We start from the raw sequence: 7,592 nt of genomic DNA on the forward strand, positions 1-7,592 counted from the left end.
CCCTCCCTTCCTCTGTCCCTTTCTTCCCCCTTAAGAAAATTTCTTGAGGTTTTAAAACCTTTCAAGCTAGATTGCAATACAGTATGAAGAATAAAGTTTTTTGTTATTTTTTTGGCAAATTTCATACAATATTTTTATCTCCTTAGCTACCCTCTCCAATCTACAACCCCTATTATCCCCCACTCCATTTTCCCTCCCAGCACCCATCAGTTGCCAAGAGCTACTCATGAAGGTTTAAGATTTCTTACCTACCTCCCCACATTTTAAATCCTTTTGATAACAGGCCTGCCTTTCTTTTCTTCACTTCTTTCCTCTATATAAGAATGTACAATGCAAAGTTAATGTTTATGTGTATGAGTAAATGCAGATTTACGCATCTATAATTTTACCTTTAGTTTTTATGTCACCCTGGGTACTCTTACACTAATGACTCATGATTTTTTTTACCTATTACTTAATATCTATTTGACCTTTAGAAACTATATACTTTTTAAAAATTATTTATTTAATAACCACATAATTAGAAGAAGCATTTCACTACAACAGCATTGACATATTCCATATTCTTTTTCTGCGCTAGTGTACATCTCTTTCAAAATTGGTTGTACATTTTTAGGTTTACAAATGAATTATTACGCTTATACAATCTTTTACTCATTATAAACTCTATAAGACATAAAATTAAATGAGTTTTTAACATTTAAAAAAGATCATGTCATTCCTTTCTTCAGCTCATTGTATTGCTTCCAGAACTCTCTGAAGAGCAGGTTTGTGGACATGAATTCCTTCAGCCTATTTATATCATGGAAGATTTCTCTTTCCCCTTCAACTATAATAGACATTTTGGCTCAGTATAGTAATCTGGGTTGGCATCTGTGGTCATTTAACACTGGAAATACTTTGGTCCAGGCTCTTCTGGCTTTCATAGTTTGCTCTGAAAAGTCAGCTGTGATCCTAATGGGTTTTCCTGTATATGTGACTTTTTTCTCTTTTGCAGCTTTCAGTATTGTCTCTTTGTTCTGTACATTTAGTGTTTTTACTATGATGTGCTATGGAGAGTTTCTTTTCTGGTTCTGTCTGTTTGATATTCTATATGCTTCTAGTAATGGAATGAGCCTGTCTTTCTTTAATTTTGGGAAATTTTCTTTCACGATTCTGTTAGAGATCTGGTCCATGCCATTATCTTGGGATTCTTCTCCTTCCTGTATGCCTATGATTCGGAAGTTTGGCCTTTTTATGATTTCACACAATTCCTGCATATTCCATTCTTGTGCTTTCTTAAATTTTTCATAATCTTTGCTTGATTGGTCTAGTTTGTCCACTTTATCTTCCAGTTATGATATTACGTTTTCATTTCATTCATCCTATTGGTGAGGCTTTCTCCTGTCATTTCTAATTGGCTTATGGAGTGTTTCACTTCCTTCTTCATTTCAGCCCGAGTAGTCTTCAATATTTCTAACTCTTCTCTCAATTCATTCAGAAGTTTATCCCTATCTTCCTTCAGTTCTTTGATTTCTTTGTTTGTGTGGTCTTTAAATTCACTGAATTCTTTTATCATGTTTATAATTGTTCTTTTGAATTCCATGTCCTACATATTATCTCCAGGGGATTCTCATTGTACTCCTCTAGAGGACTATTGGTATTTGGTGGGGATATGGTATTTTGGTTTTTCATGTTATTATTTTTTCTCTGTGGTTTTGACATGTAAATTTCTTTTGTAATTTCTGATTCTTGTGTGAGACTCAAGCCTTCAAGTTTAGGTCTGCTTCTTTTTGTAAACTTTATGTGTCTTTGTGGTTTACTTTTGGGGCATGAAAAGCTTGTTCATCTAAGCTTCTGGTTCTCTATTTTGATTTTATACTGGAATGGCCAGATTGCTTTTGTTTTCAGGAGTTCCCACAGAGGCCTGAGTCAGATGAGGATCAGATGCTGTCAGGCTTTCTCCTAAGGTATGGATTCCTCCAGGAAAGACTTTGGCCTCAGGAATTTGGGGATTGGACTGGTCTGGGAGCAGGGCCCAGGAAAGATGCTGGTCTAGGGCAGCCCATGGCTCTGTCACCTAGAGATGCAAAGGGAAGTAGGGGCAGGAAGAGGCCCCAAGGGCTCCTGGGGACTGCATTGAGGAGCTGGGTTGGTCTGGATGCAAAGAATCAGCAAGCGGGAAGGTCAGCCCTGGCATCCAGGAAAGAGGCTGGTGGGTTATGCAGCCCAGGGAAGCAGAGGGAAGTGGGGGCAGGGTCAGGCTCAGAGGGCTCCTGGAGACTGGAGAAAGCACTTGGTTGGTCTGGACACAAAGGATCAGGAAGCAGTGTTGGTTCCCCTGGTGTCTGGGGCAACAAGACAAGAAATGGGACTAGACCCAGGCTAGGAGGAGAGACAGGCGAGGGAGATAGAAGAGTGGCTGAGGCTGCGGGGGGTCAAGGCCTGGAGGGCAAGATCAACTTACCCAGGAGAGAGGCATGCAGGTTGGAGAGAGGCCTGTGGATCATGCAGGTCCAGGGAAGCAGAGCGAGGTGAGGGCAGGGCCAGGCCCAGCAGCAGTGCTCCTGGGGACCCAAGAAGGAAACTGGTTGGTCTGGATTCAAAGGATCAGGAAGCAGTGGTGGTTCCCCTGGTGTCTGGGGCACCAACACAAGGAATGGGACAGGACCCAGGCTAGAAGGAGAGAAGGGCATGGAAAATGGGAGGGTGAATGAGGCTGGGGGAGTCAAGGCAGGGAGGGCTCAATCAACTTAACCTGGAGTGAGGCCTATGGGGTAGTGCAGGCCCAGGGAAGCAGAGGAAGATGAGGACCGGGCCAGGCCTGGAGTGCTCCTGGGGACTCGAGAAAGAACTGGGTTGTTCTGGATGCAAAGGATCAGGAAGCAGTGGTGTTTCCCCAGGTGTCTGGTGCCTCAAGACAAGGAACGGGACAGGACCCAGGCTAGGAGGAGAGAAGGGCCATGAGATGGGAGGGTAAATGAAGATGCGGGGGTCAAGGCACGGAGGGCAAGATCAATTTACCCTGGAGAGAGGCATGCGGGATGGAGAGAGGTCTGTGGATCATGCAGGTCCAGGGAAGCAGAATGAGGTGAGGGCAGCACCAGGCCCAGAAGCAGTGCTCCTGGGGACCCAAGAAGGAACCTGGTTGGTCTGGATTCAAAGGATCAGGAAGCAGTGGTGGTTCCCCTGGTGTATGGGGCACCAAGACAAGGAATGGGACAGGACCCGGGCTAGGAGTACAGAAGGGCGGGGAGATGGGAGGGTGAATGAAGATGCGGGGGTCAAGGCAGGGAGGGCGCAATCAGCTTACCCTGAGCGAGGCCTGCTGGTCCTGCCGGCCCAGAGAAGCAGAGGGAGGTGAGCGAAACTGTATACTTTTATATTAGCTGCAGGCTGGCACAATTTGATTTCCATTTAGTATGGATTTCCTTGTGAATGATAATAAAATTAATTTAACAACCATACAGTGTAAAATGAAATGTCAACTTTTAGTACATACTTTTCTTCCATATGCCAGAGTGATTTTAAATGCCAACTTTAAAAAGAAAAAGGCGCTCTGTTTCTTGGCTTGTTGAGGACTGGTTGCCGCCGGGGAGTGGAGACCACAGTACCGAGGTCCTCACAGGTAGGCATGGCATGGGCAGCTCACTGGTCGTGCGCTGGGTGGCGGTGGGTATGGTGCTCAGCGCTAGCACCTGCTACTGCCGTAGTTTAGTATTAAAGTTATATAAATATATTTCAATTAAATTCAAGGTGCTAAATACACTCACCCACACCAACCAACCCCTCACAAAGTTCTTTCTTTCTGGGTGACTATCCACGTGTCCCCCCTCGCCTCCCCAAGTATAGGGGAATCAACTTTGGCATCTCGAACAGGACACACAGAGCTGTACCACGCCCCAACCCCCAGACAAGGTTGATCAGGCCAGGTTGGTCATCTTCAGTGATTTTATTTATATATTTATGTATATATGTGTTCATTGATTCAGAGACTCGGGGTGTTCCAGCTTGTGGTAAAGCACCCTGAACAAAAGAACTTAGGGGAGGAAAGGGTTTATTTGGCTTCCAATTTCAGGTCACAGTCCCTTCTATCAGGAGAGTCGAGAAAGGAACTGAAGCAGCTAGCCCCAGCACACAGGCTAGAGCAGAGAAAGAAATTGAAATGGGGCCTGGGAAGGGAAGAAGTGCTACCGTGAACTCTTCTGTGGAAATAAAGCAGAGGGGCAGGAGAGGTGGGCATGAGCAGGCACATCCCTGCAGCTAAGGTATCAAGCATGTGATCATTGTCCCTAAACCCCTCCCCCCCACCCCAGTCTGATTGGCTGAGTTCTGGGTGTCTGGCCAATCAGGTCAGAGAGCAGTTAAAGCACAAAGCTCAGGAGGGTTCTGAGACAGTTGGTGCCTGACTGGTGAGGCTGAAGGCTGTGCTTTCGTTTTCTCTACAAGGACGCCAGCAATTCGGACTGTGTGCTCAGAAACAGTATGAACCTTCACGATTTTAGAAGAGGATCCTCCTGGATTACTCTTCCAATACCTGGTACAGACTTGTTTTCCACCATCTGTCATGCCCATGGTTCTCATGCTCCTTCACCCTGCTGTTAGCTTTTCAAAGCCACTTTAATTGGGTTTTCTATCAGTGGCCCTTGTTCCTACTGTCTGGAGAACTTGAGGCCTGTGAGAGTCTGGATTTTGAACCACCCAGGGACCGCTCAGAAACAGTATGAACCTTCACGATTTTAGAAGAAGATCCTCCTGGATTACTCTTCCAATACCTGGTACAGACTTGTTTTCCACCACCTGTCATGCCCATGGTTCTCATGCTCCTTCACCCTGCTGTTAGCTTTTCAAAGCCACTTTAATTGGGTTTTCTGTCAGTGGCCCTTGTTCCTACGGTCTGGAGAACTTGAGGCCTGTGAGAGTCTGGATTTTGAACCACCCAGGGACCTTGCACCAGACTCTGGACCCTGTGGTGGCTCAGGCACCCAGGCCCGGGACAGACCATCTCAGGCAAACAGAACCCTGCCCACTTCCACATCCCTAGTGGTGCCCTTTTATGTCCAGGCTCCCCCAAACCTCCAGATTCTGTGTGCAAAAGAAACAGGTGATATGTGCTTTGTGTGACTGGATTGTTACATGTAACACACTCTCCAGTTCATTGTATTTCCCAGAAAATGATACAGACTCTGGACCCTGTGGTGGCTCAGGCACCCAGGCCCGGGACAGACCATCTCAGGCAAACAGAACCCTGCCCACTTCCACATCCCTAGTGGTGCCCTTTTATGTCCCGGCTCCCCCAAACCTCCAGATTCTGTGTGCAAGAGAAACAGGTGATATGTGCTTTGTGTGACTGGCTTGTTACATGTAACACACTCTCCAGTTCATTGTATTTCCCAGAAAATGATAAAATTCCCTTTTCTTTATGGGCGTATGATTTGGGGCCTGGGTTCTCTTCATATGCTGTACTATTTATTAATTTGTATATTTCAGATTATCTTTGCATTGTTGGATAAACACATCCTGATCATTAAATTTTTTAAAGAAATTTTTATTATTATTACTCCAAAGAAAGGCTATTTTAAACACATTTTCCCAGAAATAACTTGAAGCAGGTGACATAAAAATATATGTAAAACAAAGTTTAGGGGGAAAAATAGGAATAAGAAATCAAAGGTCAAAAATTTGTCAACATGGTGTCAACTTTGATGGACTAATTAGCTCTGTTCTTTTTTTTTTTAACCCCTAATGAGTTTATTGGGCTTGCTAACAGAGCATAGGATGGGGCTTATTTGCAGAAGAGTGGTGCCCCCTCCCCCATTTACAGCTGCACTGGAAAGTCCACACTCAAATATAGATCCTGTGACTTCCCAACAGCTGCACAAAATGAGGAGAGAGATGCCTCATGGCATTTTTGGCTTATATAGGATTAGCCCCTCCCCCACATGCAGCTAAGGTCAACAATTGATTGGGTGGCAGGGGTAACTGACCCCCCACCCAAGCTCCTTCATGAGTGTGGGAAGGTGTTGTGACTATAACTTGCCAGCACAGGGTTGCAGAACATTTCCAGTCAACACTCCACCCCTTCCTCTGGCTCTTAACATTCTTTTCACCAATCTGTTCCACCAAAGTCCCTGAGCCTTGGAGAGGGTGATAGGTGTGGGATGATCTTCCTCCAATTGTGGCAAGTCACTGAACTTTTGGGTCTCTGCATCATCTGTTTTTCCTGGGCTGTTGGCCCATTTCAGTGCAATTCCATTTATAAGGATTTAGTGCTAGGATGCACAAATAAGGGACAACATACCTCTTTGGTTTTTCTGAGTCTGTGTTACTTCTCTTAGTATAACAGTTTCTAGATCCATCCATTTACCTGCAAATTTCATTATTTCATCTTTCTTTACTGCTGAGTAGAACTCCATTGTGTAAATGTACCACATTTTCGTTAGGCAGTCGTCAGTTGAGGGGCACTTAGGTTGCTCCGATCTCTTATGGGATTATGAAAGAGCAGCAACAAACATGGTTGTAACAAGTATCTCTTCAATATAATAAGGCCTTTGGGTATATGCCAAGGAGTGGTATAACTGAGTTATATGGTAGGTTCATTTTTAGTTTTTTAAGAGTAAAAACACACTGCTTTCCATAGGGGTTACACGAGTTTGCAATCCCACCAGCAGTCAATGAGTGTTCCCCTTTCTCCATATCCTCACCAGCATCTCGTATCATTTGTTCTCTTCATTTTACCCAGTCTGACTGTGGTAAGGTGAAATCTTAAGATGGGTTTAATTTGCATTTCCCTAATTAATAATGATGTTGAACAGTTTTTAAGATGTTTCTTAGCCATCTTTATTTCTTCCTTTGAGAACTCTCTGTTTAGATCATTAGCCCATCTTTTAATTGGGCCATTTGTTTTCTTGGTTCTTTGCTTTTTGAGTTCGTTATATTTCTGGAAATCATTTCTCTCAGATGCTTCCCTGATCATTTCTGATTTTGCTTATTGGGGCCTGCTCTTTCTTTATTTTTGTTAGTTGGGCTAAAGGACAGTCTAACTTGATTATCTTTTCAATGCTTAGATTTACTGTTCTTCATATTATTTTCTGTATTTCCTGGTGTCTGATTTAGAAAGTCCTTTCCTACACCTATATCTTCTAGGTTACTGCCAATGTTTTCTTCTAATAGTTTCAGAGTTTCTAGTTTCACATTGAGGTCTGATCCATTTGGAGTTGACTTTTGTGCAAGGTGAAAGATAGGGAACTAGTTTCATTCTTCTACAGGTTGGGGATTCAGTTTTGCCAGCACCATTTGTTGAAGATGCTGTCTTTACTCCCCTGCATGTTCTTGGCATCTTTGTAAAATACCAAGTGGCTGATATTACATGTACTCAGGTTTGGGTCTTCTATGATGTTCAGTTGATCTGTGTGTCTATTTTTGTGCCATTACCATGCTGTTTATGACTACAGCTCTGTAGTATACTTTGAGATCTGGTCTATTAATTCCACCAGCATTATTCTTTGTGCTCAGGTTTGCTTTGGCTATCTGGGGCCTTTTGTGCTTCCATATGAATTTAAGGAATTTTTTTCTAATTCTGTGAAGTATGTCATGGGGATTTTGATTGGGAT

This window comes from Nannospalax galili, unplaced genomic scaffold (genome assembly GCF_000622305.1).
Source record: "Nannospalax galili isolate Female #2095 unplaced genomic scaffold, S.galili_v1.0 scaffold255, whole genome shotgun sequence".
Classification (NCBI taxonomy): domain Eukaryota; kingdom Metazoa; phylum Chordata; class Mammalia; order Rodentia; family Spalacidae; genus Nannospalax; species Nannospalax galili.